At 41.1% G+C, this 21,571-nt stretch overlaps 1 long non-coding RNA gene across 1 annotated transcript; it reads right to left on the bottom strand.

The window, feature by feature from the left end:
- Positions 1-424: 424 nt before the first annotated feature.
- On the bottom strand, positions 425-16,231 carry LOC105012259. Its single transcript, XR_828141.3, has 3 exons — positions 15,741-16,231; positions 2,039-2,179; positions 425-1,568 (listed from the first exon to the last, which is right to left on the bottom strand). It is a non-coding gene; the product is annotated as an uncharacterized LOC105012259 (long non-coding RNA).
- Between the last annotated feature and the right edge of the window lie 5,340 nt (positions 16,232-21,571).

Genomic DNA, 21,571 nt, shown 5'->3' with positions numbered 1-21,571 from the left:
AGGGATTGTCATCAATTATCAGTTGATGTTTAGGCTGTTCCTGTTCGAAATTATTATATGGCCTGAGAATTGTGGCTTTTGTTCAACAAACATAAATTTACTTGAATCTTTATGTGGACTGATATCCCAGGCTAATTATTTGGATTTAATTCCCCAAGTTGCTAAATGGAAACCAAAAACACATTAGCTTGCTCACCAGTTCTATTATAATACCCACTGATATATGTATTCAACAGTAAATGTAATGTTGAAATGTGATGTTTATAAATTGTTGCTGGTGGTCTTTCCAAAATCTGTTGTAAAAGAAATATACATCTGTTGTAAAAATATAATGTAGAGTTATGAAATAAAAAGCATTTCCACATGAAACTGAGAACCTAATTTCCTCAACTGTGACAAAGGGATGGCTGTGTTCTCTTCGCAATTGGGTTTGAATGTTTTATACAATCACAAAGCACGTATTCTCCTGGGGCATTTGTTTTCACCAGGAAAGAAAAATGAGAGAGTGGCTCGCTCGTTACAATGCTACAGGCTGTATGCAGCGAAACAAGTACCGGGACAGATACTTTTAATACATGAATCATGAGGATAATACGCTGTAATGTTTGACCTGAATCCAGATGTTAGCCTCCAAAAAACATGATGTGTTGATTGGGAATTGAGGTGCTGTGCAGAATGTGCAGCTCATACCAATGCAACCTAATAAAAATACAAAAACCTAATTAAAACAATGCAACCCAATTAAAACAAATTAAAGTGACTAATTAATACAAAAGGGTCTCAGTCTAGAGCACTGGTGGGGTTATGAAAACCAATAACCGTTCTCACAACATTGTCCTGCTAGAAGCTGGACGCAAATATCTGCCCGATAATGGGGAAAACAATAAATGAAATGATAAAAATGAAACACACATCTTCATTTACATAAACCACAACATATCTTCATAGATGTAGGCCACAACACATCTCCATAAACATAGGGCCACAACACATCTCCATAGACGCAGACCACGACACATCTTCATAGAAGTAGATCACGACATCTCCATAAACGTAGGGCCACGACACATCTTCATAGACGCAGACCACGACACATCTTCATAGAAGTAGACCATGACATCTCCATAGACTTAGACCACAACACATCTCCATAGACGTATACCATGAAACATCATCACAGAAGTAGAACATGACATCTTCATAGACGTAGACCACGACACATCTTCATATAAGTAGACCACGACACATCTTCATAGACGTAGACCACGCCACATCTTCATAGACGTAGACCACGACACATCTTCACAGAAGTAGACCACGACACATCTTCACAGAAGTAGACCACGACACATCTTAATAGACGTAGACCACGACACATCTCCACAGACGTAGACCACGACACATCTTCATAGATGTAGACCACGAATCATCTCCAAAAACGTAGACCATGACACATCTTCATAGATGTAGACCACGACACATCTTCACAGACGCAGACATGACACATCTTCATAGACGTAGATCATGGCAGCTGGAGATCAGGTTGCTGCTGGATGAGCTGGCTTGTTCTGTGAACATAAGTATGCCAGCAATGTTAGACACCTTCCATTAAGGACTGTGATTGTGAGGGACAGTGGATGTGGCCTCTGAGGAGTGTGTGTGTGTGTGTGAATAGCCCCTAGCCTCTGTAAAATGTAAAACCACAGAGACATTAGCGCCTCGCTACACTGGCCCCATATTTGATGTGTGGGATTTAAAGGTACTCTTTCCACATGGCCTGTGTTTAATGAGCCCACCAGGACTGGGCTTTCTCAGAGAGGACCTAGGATTCTGGTAGACCTATGTCTTGCCTCAGAAAGTGTCTGTGTGTGTGTGTGTGTGTGGTGGGGGGGATCCTAGGTGTTTAGGTATTCGTCTCTGTTAGCGCTAATAGGGGGGGTATTAACCTCTATGCGTGCCTGTTTCAGCATGTATCTTGAGCGAATGTGTGTGTGTGTGTGTGTGTGTGTGTGTGTGTTGTGCGAGGGTCGTAACTCACGTTGACTGGAGGCAGAGGCCCTGGCAGGCAGGGACAGCTGAAGAGCTGGCCTCCGCAGGGTTAGTCTGCGCTGCTGGTGGGCCCTTCTCCATGTCAAACACACCTCCGAGCCACCGATCAGCGGGGCGCCATGCCAGAGACCTGCCACAAACACACAGCACACACCAGCTCAGGTAGCACACGGCCTCAAAACGCACGGAGAAACCAACAGCCTGTCTGACACGGGGGAAGGAGAAAGAAGAGGGGGGATGAAGTGTAACAGAGGGGGGGTGGGGGGGGGTGAACAAGAGCAGGATGGAGGGAAAGAAGGAATTTTGGGGGGAATGTCTCGTGACAAAGAGGGGTACTTGAAAAAGAGAAAGGGGTACTAGTTGGAAAGAGAGGTTTAAGGCTGAACTATGACCTCCCCCCCACACACACGTTCAGTACGTCCTCTGGCTTTAACCTGATCTCCAAGCTGTGCGGTCTTCATTTCCCCCTGTCAATGGATGCTTCATGACCTTTAACCCAGCCTATAGGAATAATATATATAGTAGCTTGACAAGTGCACATGAATCCATTCAGGGTTAATTTTTCATTTGGGATAAAAGTATGAATTGAATCTGGTTTTGGAATGGAGTTAGTGTAAGGAGCATAATGTTTTACCTTGTCATAACTCTAGCCTTGGAGTGTAGCAGAGACACTCGCTACCAAAGATAGCTCCTATGATGTTTTCATTGGCGGAAAGTTATGTACTTGCTGTCAATAGCAATTCCCTATTTGGTGGAGGTTGAAAAACTCAGTGGAAGCCATCTGGCAAAGCGTTCTAAATAGGGCAGATAGGTTTATGTCATTGTTCAAGAATACACAAGCCAACCACAGGGTTTTCCTAATCATCACCATATTCAAAGTGCTTTTCTAGTTAACAGAGTAGATGGACAGAACAAGAAAAGGATTTTAAAGTCCATCCAAACAACTCTATGGATTACAGTTAAACTGTAACCTTCCTCAAACTTAGTAGAAAGTAAAAGCAGGACTCCCTAAGGCACTCATTTCATTTGAATATGCACCTGCATATTAGAAACTAGTAAAAACTGGTTCTATTTGAGACACCTGACGAGCTTCAGGTCCCGCCTCTCCCTTCTGCTCATTGGTTAACACAAGCATTCTAACCCATGTGGATCACTGAAAGATGAACGTGGAGATATTAGTAAAAGAAAACTAAACTAACTGGATTACCCATTTTATCTGTGTGTTAATCCTCAGGAGAGATACACATGATTCTGTATGAGTCAGCTTTCCACAAAGATCCAGAGAAAAGAAAGGTACACCAACCCAATATTTATCTCCAGGTCAAGCTGGCTAATTACAGCAAGCGACCTAAAGGTTGTGCATGTTTCAACCTGGCCCCAAATTAATAATGAAATCAACTAGCTCACACTGGGACAGAAGGACGTTACACTGGTTGCTGGGTTTGGTTGAGGTGTTCGGGCCCATGTGCTTCAATTAAAATGTTAAAAAAGGTCAGCGGTTGAAACGTTGTAAAGCTTCAGGAAAGTAAAGCAAGTGTCACTGTGTATATACAGTTTGCTGGGCTCAGCTCAAAGCCATGGTAACCTAAACCAGGCACGGATGGAATAAACACGGACACACACTTCCTCAGGGCAGCACACCGCCCGGTGATCTGTTGGAGTTGGGTGACAGATACTGAGAATGCCTGGGCCTAAATAAAGCCCTCCACTTCATCAAAAACATCCTGCCTCCCTGCTGCCTGGCCGATTCTCCTGACGGCCACGAGCGAGGCAAGCGGGCGGGCCAGGTCAGGGTGTTATACTTAAAGATGTCTCCCTGCCTGGCCTCACACACACACACGGTCACACATACACACACACACATCCACATCGACAAACCACCACAGACCAAATCACGGTGTGACCCATATACCAGGCAGCGGTATTGAACCGGAGGAGAGCAGAGACGAGCAGCACTTCCGCCCAGCCCGCGTGTGACCCTGGTGGAGTGCATCTCACCCAGCCGTCCCCTGTCATACGCGCTCCACACCACTGTCAACCGCAGTCGGGAAGTCTATGTTTTATTTATGTATATTCCATATCCTTTATTTAACCTGTCAAGTCCCATTGAGATGGTAATCTTGTTTACAAGGGAGTGGAAAGGGTTTATATCCAAACTCAAAAGTGTGTTTTCACCATGGCTACAGTATACTAGCCTTAGGGAAGTCAGTTAACAAATGCAGCATTCTGATGGGAACCACAGATATAAAAGGGCTTAACACAGTTTATAATAAAGGTAGCCTAGTGGCTATAGTGTTGGGCCAGAAAGGTTGTTGGTTTGAATCCCTGAGCTGACATGGTGTCCATTTATCTGTGCCCTTGAGCAAGGCACTTAACCCTAATTGCTCCTTTTGCTAAATTACTTGAGTTTTTATGTATATACGTGTGTGTGTCTTATTTGTTTTGTGGCCAAAAGTATTGGCACCCTTGCATTTTCTTCAAATACGTCCCAGTTGTTTCTAAAAATAAGTAGAAATTCACAATTGTATTTGATTTCCACAATTGTTTACAGCTGACATAACACATAATACCTTTTCAATTCAGAAGCTAATGTATGTACTTTCAAGTGAGAAAATTAACGGAAATGGCAATGACAAAATTATTGACTCCCTAGATATTTGGTAGCACTGACTTTGGCCAAAATAATGGCAATAAGGTACTTCCAATTGCCATGGATGAGCTTCCTGCACTTCTATACTGGCAGTTTGGCCCAACCTTCTTGTTCAAACTGCTCTTGTTCTCCCAGATTAAAGGGTGTCTCCCAACTGCTGTTTTCAGATCTGTCTACAGGTTTTCAATGGTATTTAGATCTGTATTTCATTGCTGGCTACCTCAGCACAGAAAATAATTTTGTCTTTAACTGTTCTTAGCTACTTTGTAAAGTGTGTTGGGTGTTGAACATTGTCCTGCTGGAACATTGCAGTCCATTTCATAATGCCATGCAGACGTTTCAAGGCACCCAGTGCCATAGGCAGCAAAGCAACCCTGAAACATCCCTGTACCTCCTCCATGTTTGTCTGTGGGGGAAGGTGTTCTTTTCTTTGAAGGTTTCATTTTGTTTTCTATAAACATAGGGAATGTGCTTTACTGAAAAGCTCTAATTTGGTTTCATCTGTCCGCAGGAGATTGCCCCAGAAGGATTGTGGGATGTTCAGGTGTTTTGGCAAATTGCAGTCTGACTTTATTGTCTGTCTCAGTTGTGCGGTCCTCCTAGGTCTCTTACCTACAGAACATTTTCATTGAGTTGGCAACAGATGGTGTGAGCTGAAACTGTTGTTACTTATGTCTTAAGGTCCGCTTGAATATGTGTAGTAGTTGATCAATGCGCTTTCTCCACCATTCAGACAATCCTTCACTGTGATCTTCTATCACGTTCTCTTGGGGTCATGTCCAGGGAGGTTGGCTACAGTGGCATGAAACTTAAACCTCTTGATTACATGATGGAAACAGAAACATTATGGTCTCTGAAGATGGATTTGGAGCTTTTAGATTGTCAATTCTTTGCTACAACTTGTGCCTGACCTTCTCAGACAATTCTGTGGATTTCTCCATGCTCATTGCAGTACACAGTGATACAAAACAGTCATTGAAAATTAGTAATTTTCTCTATTCAAAATGTTTGAATTAGTAATTTTCAGGTAAGTTAAATTCCAAAGTTAATGAGAATCACTGCTTCTAGAAGGTGTTAAAAAATATTGTCTGGGATATTTTAGGATTTCAATGTGGAATAAGTTAAGATTAGTAAATCAATCTGTTTTTATTTTGTATAACTGTAAATAAAAACAATACATTTTTCAAAAGTTTGTGTGTCACTTAGAAATGTCTGTTTTTGAAAGCAAATGTAATTCTTTGTCCATTAAAATAACATCAAATTGAAAAACACTGTTAATGTTGCAAAATTATTATTGTAGCCCATTATTATTATAGCCCATTATTATTGTAGCCCATTATTATTGTAGCCCATTATCAGCAATCATCAGTCTTCTGTTCCAGTGGCACGTTGTGTTTGCTAATCCAAGTTTCATCATTTTAAAAGGCTAATTGATCATTAGAAAATTATTTTGCAATTATTTTAGCACAGCTAAAAACTGTTAAATAAAACTGGCCTTATTTAGACTAGTTGAGTATCTGGAGCAACAGCAATTGTGGGTTTGATTACAGGTTCAAAATGGCCAGAAACGTAGAACTTTCATCTGAAAGTCGTCAGCAGGGATGTCACTAGAAAATCATGGATGGGGGTGGCTAAGCCTCGTTTTGGGGGGGTCTGGGCATACTCCCCAAAACATATTTTCATCATGTATTTTTAGAGTGCCAACGGGTGTGAAATGATCAAAACAAGATCATTTTTGGTCAAGGTTGGCTAAAACTATACCTATCTCATAGTTTGTGTTAGACACTGATCTAATATGACTTAAATTTGATCAAAATAGAAACATTTCAGTCCACTCTATCTTCATTCATCCAACACCAACAAAAGTCACAAAAACGGCTGTACTATGTAGCCAAAAAACTCCTGTCAGCTATAGTTTATATTAAATTAGCATCGACATACAGTATATTCTGTTTCTAAGAGAGATTTCTCTGAATCATTTCAAAAACAGGTTTAGTCATTAGCCCATTCACCTCGGAATAAAGTAATACATTTTTTATCATAATTAAAAAAGAAACATTTAACAAACGGATCTCCCTTCCTCTGAACTGAATATGCTGCAACGTTACCTTCAAACCCAAACAAACATGAATCTGTGAAACACGCACAGTTTTGCAACTGTGTTCTTTATGATTATTAGCTTAGTGACAAACACATTTTTGTTAGCATTTCATTAATGGGAAATTCATATTTTCAGTAGTTCGTTAGTGTTGTTGCTAAAGAAATACAACCCCCAATTATTGGCCACCTTAATATTTTGTTGAATTACATTAGAATTTATTTTTATTTGTATGACAGATGACAGACCTTAGTCTTCTCTGAAGTGTCTACTAGAAAGTTGTAGCTTGCTTTCTTGCCTTCGGGTAAACAAAAAAACGCAAGTCTAATTTCACGAAATGCAAATAGTAATTTCCATGACAAGTCAACAAGTAAGGTTTTGAGTGAGGAACAGAACGCTTCTGTTCCTCAACCAAAACTTTCCTTTTCAACTTTTTTGGAAAGGAAAGAAAAAGGTGCAGTGGTCTCTTATATTTTCCCAGAGCTGTATATTGACTGATATACTGATTTATTTAGGGGGGGCTAATTAATATTTAAAATCTCCTAAAATATGCCTAGCAACGTCCCTGGTCATCAGTCTTATACTTGTTCTGAGAACTTAATTATCAAGAAACTGAAGATCTGGTACAACGATGTGTAGTACTCCCTTCAGAATCATGCAAATTGGCTCTAACCAGAATAGAAAGAGGAGAGGGAGGCCTCGGTGCACATCTGAGCAAGAGAACAAATACGTTTGAGTGTCTAGTTTGAGAAACAGACATGTCACCGGTCCTCAACTGGCAGCTTCATTAAATATTACCTGCGAAACACCAGTCTCAATGTCTCAATACTATAGGCAAAAGAACACAGACATTGGACAGAGGAAGATTGGGGGAAAAAGTATTATGGATGGACGAATCTAAGTCAGGCCAATTAGGGGTGCCCAGCACAGTCACCAGATCTCAAACATATTGAGCTGTTGTGGGAGCAGCATGACCCTATGGTATGTAAGAAGTGCCCATCAAGGGAATCCAACTTGTGGGAGGTGCTTCAGGAAGCATTGGGTTAAATGTCTTCAGATTGCCTCAAAAAATTTACAACTAGAATCCAAAGGTCTGCAAGGTTGTAATTGCTGCAAATGGAGGATTCTTTGACAAAAGCAAAGTATGAAGGACACAATTCTTATTTCAATGAAAAATTATTATTTCTAATCTTGAGAATGACTATATTTCCTGTTCATTTTGCTATATTTCCTATTCAAACTCATTTCATGTATGTTTTCATGGAAAACAAGGACGTTTCTATGTGACCCCAACCTTTTGAACGGTAGTGTTTATATTTTTTTTTACTTTTTGAAATCTCCTTCACTGAGTAAAATGCACTTACTATTACTGGGTTTTGTGGTGGTCCAACATAGCTATCTTAAAATGGATGCGCTAAAAGTAAGTTGCTTAGGATAAGATTGACTTCTAAATGACTGAAATGCTATGTTAGGTAGTCTGGGTACAAGTCTCTCATTTCCAAAGACAAAGATTGAAATGTCTCTTGCACCTAGACTACTGTGAAGGACCTTGTCTCCCCTAGGAACTAAAAGGGAAAAAGGAAAATAGAAAATTCCTACTTACATTGTTGGCGTATTAAACAGACAGGCAGGGATGTATGCCAGCGTCAACCCAAGACTTCACATGACCAAAACCATCGTCAAACAAAGTGTGTGACGCATCTCATCTCCCAGGGCTATGTACACAGGGAACTGGCCAAGACAAAGGCTCGGATCAACCAAAGATGCTTTCCGCCAAAGAAAAAAGGTGTTGTGAAACCAAATTGGATTTTCAGTTACACATGTTAAAGATATGTGAAAATATGTTCCTGTTGTTTTCTAAGGATGGCTAGACCAAAGCTAGGAATGAGACAGGGGCTCCAAGAACAAGAGGTCACATATCTATCTGCTGGGCAAAGATCTTCTGAGGTCTGTGCTCCATAGACATCAATCTAGGTGCAAATTAAAACAGCCCTTTGTTCGCCCTGTAGTCTGTAGAACTGTGCTACACACTGACTTCCCCCGAAAAACAGACTATGAATGGATAATTCTTTGCCTTCAAGATGGTTTGCCAACATAAAGACCAAAGGCAGCGATCATGTTTTTGCAGCTATTCAAGGGAGCTCCATTGACAGTTTGGATAGTTTGGAGCGGATAACCTTTCTAATGTCATGTTAGAGGGTTTTTGAGTACGGTGGATTTCCCCCTTGCGGTCATGTTTCCCTATTACCGGAGGCAGGCTGGGTAGACAGGCCGAGAATGTGGGTCTTCAAAATTCAACTTCACGCTGTGCTCTTGAGTGGCTGAGAGAACTCACAAGTACCCCTGAATTGCTAGGAAATCTCATTAGAATCACCAGCCACTTAGTTTCCTTAAGAAGACTGCCCGAGACCACTGGAGAGGGTCACTTCTTTATCCTTTGCTTTGTTACGGGCAGAGATTTCAACGAATGAGCATTTGTTTCTTAGTTAGCGAAAGTCTGTTTTTACATAAAAAGTATTCTATTCAGTAACTGAGTAAAAGGGGTTTTGTGTGTTCCTGCCAAAGCAGTTTACTTTGAAATTTTAATTCACAGCTGAAGCATCATCAGACAAAGACCAAACGCCCAATGGAACAACGTGTTCACAATCGTTCCACAATGTGCACTGGGGCCCCCCAGTTTTGCAATGCGAACTAAGAAAGCCAGCAAGGTTTGCTAATACGCATCATTGCCCCCATGTTGGCCAAAAACGACTACAAATCTCTCAGCACCCAAACCATAGCTGGACTGCGAGGACAAGTCGTGAAGAAAAGTGTCAGAATGATTTCCAAAAATGTGTGCTCAACAAGGACATTTTCTCTGAAACTGGACCACTTCAGTCTTAAAGGATCTATATTCACCATATGCGACTAAAAAATCTCTGACATTGAATATGAAGAATGCTTACACGTTAAAAAACTCAGCACGGCAAACACTGCAAAAGTCCTGCCCATCAGCCTGCCCTCTGCCTTCAATCCATTTGTCAGGACCACAGCACACAAGGCCAAACGCCAACAAGCAACTTGGTGTTTCGGTCCATACGAAATAAAGCAAAGGAAGGGTTAAAGAGCCCCTAGAAGAGCAGCATTAGAGTACACAGCCATAAGTCAAAAGATGTGACTGAGATAAAAATAGACAGCAGACTTGTTTGAAAAAAACGGGAAAGAAGGGAGGAGTACTTGCTTGATCTTCGAACTCCTCAAACGTTGGCCCATTGTGCATAATTGGCCTGTGTCTTAGTTGTTTACAATAGGAGTATATGGAGCAAAGGCTGTTCCAATAGTGGCCCACTGTTAAAGTACTTTTGATTTGTTTAAGTTCCGGTTTAACATATAATTAGGTCACAGTTAAGGGGTTCTTTGAGTTCTCTCTGTTATAATGTAGCTCAGAGCAGGAGGGCTGATCTGGGATACACAGGACCTTTCAGATCCAAACGACGATCCCTGAATGGACCGAGGTGGGGGACTGATCCTGGATCAGCACTTCTACTCAGAGATGTCCGGTCAAAACGGTCCCAGGTCTCAGCCCCTCACAGGCCGGTCGGTTAAAATCGGGTCGGGTTGAGCTTCTAAAGGGGGATGCGGTGGAGGAGCGGGGGGGGGGGGGTGGGGGGTTGTCTGCTCCACTTTCTCGTCCTGCCTCTCCGCCTTTGTGGCGGTGTCTTTGTGAGGGATTTGAGCGGCTCCTCCGAGGTGGAAGCTCTGTCAGTTAGGCCCACACCCTAATCATGGCACCCTCAGTGGGAGCTGGGCCCTTGCCACCAGTGAGGGGAGCCTGGGCTCGTCCCACGGGTGTGCCCCTCCCTACTGTTGAGTCATCTATTGCGCAATAGCCACCCCCCTCCACCAACACATGCGCGTGCGTGCTCACTCGCACACACACACACACACACACACACACACAAACACATCCACACACACCAAAATCCCCTTCCAGAAGCACATAATACCACACACGCGCGCACACACATGCGCGCGCGCACACACACACACACACACACGCGCACACACACACGCACACACACGCACACACACGCACTCACACACACACCAGCTATACCTGTTGGCCAAGAAGCCCTCCATCGATGGCCATCTGTCAACATCTGACTCACCCCAGCTCAGTGTCTTCAGGTCTGGGGACTCACGCTAGAATGGGCCCTTACATAGAGTTCATAGTGCATGTCATGCAGGTAGCTCTCTCACCACTCAGCTACTATCTGATCGTGTTTTTTTATCACTCAGTAAAGCGTTGTTTTTTTTTATAACAGTTCTCGTCCGATGACGGAGAACCATCTCCACTCCAGAGAAGAACTGGACTTTAAACTGCCCAATTTTCCCTCGTCTCACCCTAGATAGTAATCAGAGACATTTCCAAAATCTTAACGACTTTGTCGATGAAAGATTTTGACAGCATGCAATGCTTAATTCCTCTGCTCAAGTTCAAAGCTGCAAACCTGCACCAACTTGCAGCAATTTAAAACCCAAATTCATCCAGTGAGGTTGGGGGCACAATTTTCTTATAGAATGTGAAGTTATTGCAAGGCTCTTTATACAGGAAGATCTTACTCTGGTCTGTTCCTCTTCAACGGAAACTAATAGCCCTTGGCATACTTTAGACACCAGCCTCAGCATTGGTCTAAGGAACAACCGTTTACAGAGTGTTGGAGCCTTAGGGGAAGCACAGGGTCTGTCCTGTGATAGCCGTATGAGATTCCACATGCTGTGATGAGTAATTCCTCCCGCCCTCCCCCTTGCTTTGTGTGGTGCGTGGCCCTGAGTCATAAGCCAACTGGGCCCCCACACTTCCCTTCCCTTCCCTCTCTGACTGGGTTAAGGAGGATGGAGGATTCTCACAGTGACCAATGGTTCCAATACTCCAAGAGGAAACTCATTCAATAGACTAAAGGCAATGACTCACTCCCAAAGCGGAGCGTTCCTCTCAGTCTCCTTTCCTCCAGCCGGTGCCCTCTATGAGATAGTTCTTCAACCCCAACCCCCACCCGGATAAGAATCCTCCCCTTGTCTATCTGTCCCTCTGTCTGGCCCTTGGTGCAAAGGCGCTGAAGGACTGGTGTGCACATAAAAAGAGATAATCATATCCCTAGCTGCTGGGTACATTAGCGCAGATAGAGATGACTTTCATCCTGTCCAGGCAAAGTTTGCTGTCTAACAGTAACACCCATCTCACGCCCGGTAACGTTCAACCTTGGACAAGTAGCGAATGTTGTTGAAGAACCTCTGAAAGGCAAAGCATCTAACTAGATCTATCTGATTAATTAGTAATGGCTCTAATGGACGAGTTAGGAATGCACCCGGATGACATCCCGTAACATTTAAATGCTCCGGTTTGAAATAACAAAGAAGCATTCAACTTTCAATGCCCTCCAACGTGCTCCGAGACTCTCTGAACGTCTTTCGGAGATTTGGCAATGTGGTCAATGGATTTCACAGGGCTGCCGTTGTATCCGAAGGAGCCTGGTGTTCGAACAGGAGATTTTGTTGACCATTGCAAGAGCAATAAGGATTTTTAGGGGCATTATGACTGGGTTAATAAAACACAGCTGCCCCTAAAAGTCCCTCACTTTTCTTGCTGCCTTTTTCTCTCTGCCTCCTCTTTCATATGCCTCCTTCCATGCTTTGTGAGATCAAACTGTGGCATTTACTGACTCTTACATAGAGTAAAGATCTGCTGGAGTACCCACTGAACAGAAATGCGGATGGATCATTCAGAACAACAACCACTAGAGTTGGAACCAACCAGCCGGTCAGTCGGCCAACACATAAGACAAAGTTTTTTGGGGGGGTCGCATATTTCACACAAAGCAAGAGTGCCTGCCAGCGTTTATGAATTGTATATTTACAATGGCAGCGTTTTATGGGATTAGCGCAGACATTTTAAAAGGGGTTGAATGAGTTCAGAGTTATAGCGTTTCTGAGAAGGAGGACCCCTGGTCTTGTTCTTCAACTTTACTGTAGCAGACATGCTAGAAACAAGAACAATCGGTTGGAATTATTAGTAGACATTGTTAAATGCATAATTATGCCATGACAATACATTACCTTTGTAATGGCTTTCATATTGTAGTATTAAAGTTGAAAATTCTATAAGTAAACTCAATGACCTGACATACAGTACTTTGAACAATAGTTATTTGGCATATGCACTCAAATACTGTAGGCCCAGCTACAGCCCGCGTTAGATACTGAAATGGTCTGGTGAAAGTGATTACACGAGACACGATGAGCCAGACAGGACCTGGAACAATGTAAAAAGCTATTGAGAAAGGCTTGGCATACGGTAGCACTCTTGGTGGACATCCCAGATAGCTAACATAGTCATGGTGCTTATTCAAACCAGGCCCACGTTACTAGCCTCCCAGGTCTTCTCAGTTAGTCCCTCTCTCTACGCTCTCACAATCACAGCGGCTTTTTGCCTGGTCTGTGTGGAGGATTTGTCGTGTCATGCTGTTTTGGAGAGTTTAACGTCCAGGCCTATTTGTTTTGTGTCATTAGGACATGTTAAAAGGTATTTGTAGAACTATGGCGATATCCATCCCATTTAATAATGCTGTCATTTTTATCACCCAATAATAGAATGCTATCCAACTTTTTGGCTTGTTTAAAACCTTTTCACAGTATTTTGTCGCACAATGCATTTTGTAGCGCAATGTATCTCTATTTTATGTTGAGGTAACTATTTTATTTCTGTACATAAATTAACTTATAATAACTTAATATAACAGGTTATAATGATTTTGACAAATGGCAATATTATGCAGCCCTACTAAGCAAACGGCCGTAATGCCTCATTTGGGCAAAAATGTGTTACTGCCATTTTAAGTTTATTAAATACATGCTTGGTCATGGGGACACGTATTACTTACATCTCCATGTAACTGCTTCTGATCTCTAGTGAAAGACACAGGAGTGCAGTTTCACCTCAGTTACAACCCTAGTAAAAACAAAAATGTATTCTCTTTAAAAACACAAATGTATTCTCTTTAATGAATAGAATACATTTGAAATATACTCAACTATCAAATTAAAATGGCAGATACTGCTATTTGATGTGGTTTTGCCAAGTCACTTGTTGCATATAAATGCCATGGGAGAAGTCAGCAACAGCTGTATAATTGTCAAAGGTCATGTCAGACGTCAGGGTTAATATTAAAAATAAAGGTACTTACACTAAAACAACAAATCCCCACTTCTTCAAAGATCTGCCTAAAATAAACGTTTCTGGACAATAAAAATAACTTAAGACATTTTTCTCACTTCCTCTTCATGAGCGGTTACCGCATTTTGCATGTTAGGGCAGTATATAGCTCTATTTTCTTTAGCACTTAAATACCAAGCTAATTAAGTGTTCAAAATAGGACACGAATCTGTAAATAGTTAAACAGTTCAGCTGACATACATCTGTCAAATGTAGCTTTATCTCAACTGTAGCTTAAAATAGCCTTGTAAAAACAAATGAATTTGACTTCTATGTGCTAATGCACAGGAGTGAGAAGAACATCGCCCACCTTAACTCATAAAATGGTCTTATAAAGAAAGTATCCCATTCCTTCTTATCAGATGGTTGTGTAGTATCTAGATATAAAATAATGGAGGTTATACTCTTCAATATGGCAATAATCATTTGCAATGTATTAATTTAAAATATTATTTCGGTTCATATTTAATTAAAACATGCTTCAGCAGATGTCTTACCTACGTGCAATTTCAGCATGTAGACGTCACCAAGAGCATGCCTAATATTAATTACATAAAGCGTTTAGGGTCAAGATGCTAAATTCATTAGTGTGGTATGTAGTATATTGGATTCGGCTTTTGAAAACACGTCCGAGACTAATTTGGTAACTGACTTAGTGCTGCTTTTATGACTTTAACACGCTCCTTTGGTTTAAGCATATTAGATGAACGAATGTTCGCTCCCTTGGATTCAACTTGAATCGTCAACATAAAACTATTATTTAGTGAGCTTTTAACCGATTGTATACATCTTTAAATTACGATGCTTTTCATTGACCATTTCAAGATTACAGTAAACTATTTCCCAGATACATTCTTACATTCTAATATTCATGGTTAATGTTGCACATTCAGGCCTGTCATAGAGATTAAAGCCAATAGAACATAATGGACTTCAAATTATATATTATTTAAAGGGGCAATAGATCATTGTTGTAGGCTACCGCGTTTATAAATATATTTTTTTGCTGACTCATCGTTTCTAGGACCACCTTACAAAACATGTACGAGTCTACTAAATATCAATAACTCCCTGATTTATTTTACTATAATGACAAAACATTGGTAAAATTGGCAATACATTCAAATTCCTCTGAAGCTCATAAATTGAGGGCTTTTTTTTTTTAAATGTCCCAAAGTTACGTGGTTTGGTTGCATAAGTTCTGATCAGTCTTCCCAATGTATTTGGGAATGTCTTCCCAAATAGCATTAGTGCATAATAGTTTATAAGTACAGAAACTACTTTGTATATCCAAGTGAACTAAATTCTGAACTTGTTGGTCACATGAGCCAGAAACTGGGACTTTGTAGGCCAGTTGAATGAATGAGGACTCACCTTGCCCGCAAAGACCCACCCTCTGGCACACACTTATTTCAGAGCACTCAATAACCTAGTTGTTTGAGGAATTACATTTCACTTAAGCTAGATTTATAAAAGTACATAAAGTATACAATAAATGCATAATAATGCATAACATTATCAAAATGCAGGTGTGGTATATCATTATATCACATTAAAAAACGTAGTTGTCACAAATTAATTGCCCCAATTTTCTAGACTACTTCGTATCCAGACAAGAAAGCGCAATCAATTCATGAATAGCTAAAACCATTATAGGCTATTCAAAGTGAGCTTACATTGGTTGTCTTTACCTGATGTTCTCCAATGTATGCCACAAACATGTTTCTTCACCATAAACGCGCAACGCCGTAGGATCCGTGATGTCTTGTCCGCATCCCTCCGTCAGCAAGATGACATAGCCTAGCGCGAGACCCTCACTTGATGAGGACTGTATGCAAGAGAATGGAGCTGCGTATGGAGTTGAAGTTCGCTGTGTGCTGCTCACCATACCACCGCCGCCCTTCTTTTTGATCAGTTATGCTGCTATCGCACGATCCACACATTTTGAAAGATTATCCTTTGGGACAAATTGCAGCAAATTCTTTTTTTGAAATATCTGGGAATGATGTTTCTTCAAAAAGAAGCCAGACGCAACAGTGTAGCACTCGTGCCACCGTGCCAGTGATTCCCCAAAGCCTGTTTGAAATAGATAAATGCAATGTTTCCACTGTGCGACCCTGGTGCGCACGCACCGCCGACGGTCCTCAAAAGATCCATTCTTGAAACGGACATGCTGAGGTTATTGCCATGATGTAGGTTATATTACCACGACATCGCTAAGACCTGGAAAGATTTTTGTTATATGGTGTTGCGCCCTCGTGCTGGGACCTCCCCAAAATGGACTTCTGCTAGTGGTAACCTGGTTATTTTGAGCGCGTCACTTCGGCTTGGCTCCAAGTTATAGGTTTCCATTGCCAAGGTATAGGGCAGTGATTTCACTTATATTGTGATAGGTTACTTATTGATGGAATGGACATACATATCCCAATGAAAGAGAATTGGACATATTCCTGTGGTTTTGTATATTCATTACTAAATGAATTATTAATTACATGTATTTGGCAAATTGACATAGTGTAAACATGTAGTGGCCGTTATTAAGAAACAATTGGGATGGAAAATATTCATGATGGTAACAGGACTAGGCAATTGTATTATGATTTGATTATTACCTTAGATCATGTTTCTTCTGCTCTCACTTCTTTCGGTGGTGTGTTGCGACTCCTGGTGGCAAAACATTTTTTATCGTAGTTTTATAGGCCTAGAGATAATATAGATCTTGATAGGATCAAGCATTTAAAAAAAATATATATCGCTACAAAAAAATTAAACCGTACAGTGAGAATGTATTACTTTTTAGTTTGGATGTATTTTTTATATAAATAACATGCTTCTATAACATATGCTACCGGTGAACAAGGTTGTAGTGGAATTATAGTATTTTATAGTATAGTATTTTTTTTAGCTGTTTTCTAAGGATATAAGAACAAAATATTGTAGTAACAAGAACGAATAGATTACAACACGCCCTAAATTCTGTGCGTAATGACGCTCTTACACCGCAGTAGTTGTCACAGTCGCTACACGGAGACGTCGCCACCGGTTTATTCTAAACACTGTATAATAATTTTCTTAAAACTAAGCGGCACGGATGTTCATTCTTATTCCAACTACCATTTACTTAACGTTGGCAATCCCTTGGTGAGTATTAATCATTATGTGCGTATTTGTCCCGTAGTATGTGGCTCGCGAACTTTCAACCGAGTTCAACCGAAGAAGTTGATGATGCTGTTTTAATAAAGCTATGATTAACTATGTACATTTTCACCGAGCTATTGTTTTATCCGACCCATCCTCTCTTGTTCAGTATTTGAAGTGTCATTACCTACAAGGCCATTGCAGCTAGGTAAGAAATATGGCGCCTCGATTTGCGCACATAGGATATTTAAATTCCTCCCGCGGTCCCCCTCCAGAATGCATTTCTCGCGGTGAACAATCAATTGTCACAAACACAAGAATCGTATTATTCCATTGCAATGTCCGTTATTTACTTACCTGACGATGGTGAGAAAAGCCGGGAGGAACCAGCAGGCTATCTCAGCATGCTGTTGGTGGGTAGTCTAGGCAACAGAAAGATGAGAAGGGTACCATAGAAAAAAATAATATTCATAACATGTTTTGGATATTGATAAATTATCAGGACAGTCACAGATATCACCCGTGTGGAATACTATGTCTCAAAGAGCATGCCACTTTACTGTTTCATTCTCCCGGTCCAAGATCAACATATTAAGCCTTGTGTGTGCCTTTATCTCTTCCCTCAGGGGAAGCAGTGTAGTGTGGCCTGTGGGCAGCAGATGCAGCTGGGGTCCAGCTCTAGCGGCGCCCTGCGGCCCTCCCAATGGTCTCCCCCACCATGAAGGCACTGGTGGACGCCATTTGGGCCGTGTGGAGCATCGTCGCCTCTGTCTATGACTACATTCACACCAGCGCCATGGAGGAGCGCATCCACACCCTGGAGACGGTCATCACCATCCACCAGTGTGTCATCGCTGCTCTGACCGCCGGCGTGGTGGTGCTCTTCACATATATACTGTTGAGGAAGCACTGAGGAGCGGGGGAAGGAGAAGTGATTCAGGTCCCAGGAGGCAAGGCTGAGCAAGGACAACACTGTTGGCCGGCGTGTATCAGATGAGATGGAGCAGGACTTGATTTGGCGACTTGCCAGGTTTTGGGCTATTAGGCCTGAAGGTGGACTGGCAGACTTGTATGTATTGCGGAGGTCTTTCTTGACAGTTCGAGCTTCTCAGCGAGTTGAGGGTTTCACTTCCATTGCAGCCACGACAGAGGATGATGTTGGGATGTCAAAACCACAGCTATGCCTCAACTGCTTTCTGTAATCGCTTGCTAAATAAAGGAACGCTAACTGTCAAAGACTTCACTTCTGCTCACACAAAATGATTCCCTGTTTGGTCTGCCTTCATGATGCATGGAGGAGTTGCATTTTGGGAATATCTTGGACCACATCCAATGCAGTTGGAATTTATACCACTTAATTGAACTTCCGAGTTGTTTATGTGAGGGTATTGGATGATATCTTCCACAGAGTTTACCCATAGGGTAGATGACCCAGAGAAAGAACAAGTTAGAAGGATGTGTCACGGGACAGACTGAATGTATTCTCAACAGAGCTTTCATTTAGTAGATGTAGAAAATCCAGCCTCAAGGGGCTCCTATGAAAGTCTCTGTTGAAGGAGGAGACTTTAGGAAGCAACTAGGCTTTTCTCTAGGCCAGTGTAATGTCCATTTTAAATTAAATTTAGTGTTCTCTTCTTCTGAATGTACAGTATGCTTCAATTACTAGTTTATTTGATTAGATTTTAGAATGATTATCGTGAATCATCCTGAATTGCTGACTTTGTAGTGGCATTTTAATGTTATGGAAGTTAAGACTGAGGTTGCTGGACTGGAAAGAGTACATAGAAGTGTCCTTAAAAAAATGTAGAATGCTGTTGTGTACAATGCTAGATTATCTCTTTAAAAGGTTTATACACATGTTTGGTCTTACAGTGACTTTGGAAAGTATTCAGACCCCTTCACCTTCTCCAGATTCAGTTGTGTTATAGACTGAATTAATAATTGTTAATGTTTTCTGCCATTAGTCTACACACAATACCTCATAATGACCAAGTGAAAACACATTCATAGAAATGTTTGTCAACATAGATGTACAATGGACTTTGGCCAGGGGCACTCAGGACATGTCCCAAAGCCATTCCAGTATTGTCTTGACTGTGTACTTTGGTTTGCTGTGATGCAAAGATGTCTTTTCACCCCAGTCTGAGTTCTTGTACACTCTGGATTTTCTTCTAGAACCTCTGGATTTTTGTCTGTTCATCCTTCCGACAATCCTGACCAACTTCTCAGTTACTACCGCTGAGAAGCATCACCATAGCATGACGCTCCCACCACCGTGCTTCACCGTAGGGATGGTATTAGCCAGGTGATGAGTGATGTAGTTTTTTTCTGCCAGACTTCCGTCTAACCACTACCATACAAGCCTGATTAATGGAGTGCTGCAGAGATGGTTGTCCTTCTGGCAGGTTCTCCAATCTCTGCGGAGTAACTCTGAAGCTCCATTAGAGTGGCCTTTGGGTTCTTGTTCACCTCCCTGACCAAGGCCTGTCTTCCCCAGGTAGTTTAGTTTCAGCTCCAGTAAGAGTATTGGTTGTTCCAACCTTTTTCTATTTCAAAACGAGGGAGCCCACTGTCCTGGGAACTTACGGTTCTTTAGCATTTGTTTTTAAATAATCTTCCCTCAATTCTATCTACAAGGTCTACGGAGAGTTCCTTGGATTTCATGGCTTGGTTTTGCTCTGACATGAACAGTGAAGTTGTGGGACCTTATATAAACAGGTGTGTGCCTTTCCTGTTTTCTGAATTTCCCCCTTTAAGTAACCACATCAACTAATACACATTAGTTGGGGGGGGGGTCAATAAATTGGAAAAAGAACAATCTAAAATCACTTTGTCATTACGGGGTACTGATAGCAATTTCTTTATTATGATTTCAGTCCATAACACATTGGGAAAATGTAAAGGGGCCTGAATACTTTCCAAATCCACTGTATGGCATTATATGTTTTATAATCCATTTAAATTGCTTGACACAATATATGTAAGCTGGCAGATTGGCTTCATCGTATTTTTCAGATTGTCAAAATGCAGGTCAAATGTTAAGTACATTTTGTCTTACTGGTGGCAATTAATTGCTTTCAATGTAACCAAAGAGCATTTTATCACCAGGATAGATGTCTGCAAATATGCCAGGAGGGTTTATTTTCAACAGGTAGATAGGTCTTGTTTAAGAAGTGAATGTCTTTGCGAGAATGTTTTTCAATGCACACCACTGAAACAAATGCTAAACGTAGTAACTACATTCAGTTCCTTTACTGCAAAATCTGCCGTTTTCTATCTAGACAGTCATTTCTGAAAGCTCTTTGGTCAGGAAGCTAAAAATTACATGATTGAGACAATATAACTGGCCATTACAACAGCAATATTTATGGCCATTACAGGTACATTATTGGAATTACTCCCAGGGTTTTTTCTGGATCAAAAAAGGGCTTAGGTGGTGGGCATGGTCAGGGATGTGGATAAGCAACATTGGCCCCCACATGAAATAAGAGGCCCCTCCCTATCTTGATAATATTGCAAAACAATTTCTTGAAATTCTACAAGTTCACCAAGGATATGTAAAACACTCCTTTGTTTTACAGATGTCAATTTCCTATGAAATCATTCACATTTAAGTTATTCTGGATCAAAATCACTTGCTCAGTGTTTTCCTGCAGGTTGGCTAAAAGAACGGGGTAAAGAGGTTACTAATAGGAAAACTAGTAATAAAATACTTGTACTGTAATGTGAAAATATTTAATAAATACCTTATTACTGAAGCCCCTATCTATTATATTTATTCCCATAATACTTAAATCAAAACCATTTTCCAAAACTGAACATGTACTGGAATTATATAAAGCAAATAAATTGAGTTATTGAAATTAATGATATTATTACTATTTAACATTTTATTAAAAAGTTTTGTCAGTGAAATTTTTAGGCTTTGTCGTCATCTTGCTAAAAGTACGCTATTTTGCCCTTTTCTATAGTTTAAATATTAACCCATTATGAAGCTAACTGTGTAATTATTCACAAAACTGAAATGCATGCGGCAGCATGACTATAGCTAACTTTTAGTCAATGTAGCAAATAGAAACCGTAGTCATCCGTCTGGGAGTTTTCTCTCGCTTCAAATCTTTACCGTTTCACTGTCCATAAAGAAACGACTGTCTTACAACGAGGCTAGCTAGCAGCTACTAGAGAGTTCTGCCCAAGATCTGAAGAACGAGTTAAGACCAGATTGACTATCCAACGGCCAACTTCACTGCTTAGTATTGTATTCCTCCAAAAATGCACGCATATCTTCTTACCTAAGTAATGAGAGGATTTCAATGCATTTTTGTCGTCTTCTTTCTATAGCACAAAAACCCACTGACTGGCTTCAGAAGAAGCAAGGCAGGGT

This window comes from Esox lucius, chromosome 9, assembly GCF_011004845.1.
Source record: "Esox lucius isolate fEsoLuc1 chromosome 9, fEsoLuc1.pri, whole genome shotgun sequence".
In the NCBI taxonomy this organism is placed as follows: Eukaryota; Metazoa; Chordata; class Actinopteri; order Esociformes; family Esocidae; genus Esox; species Esox lucius.
Note: the sequence above shows the minus strand (reverse complement) of the source record. Positions and strands in the feature narration are given on the sequence as shown.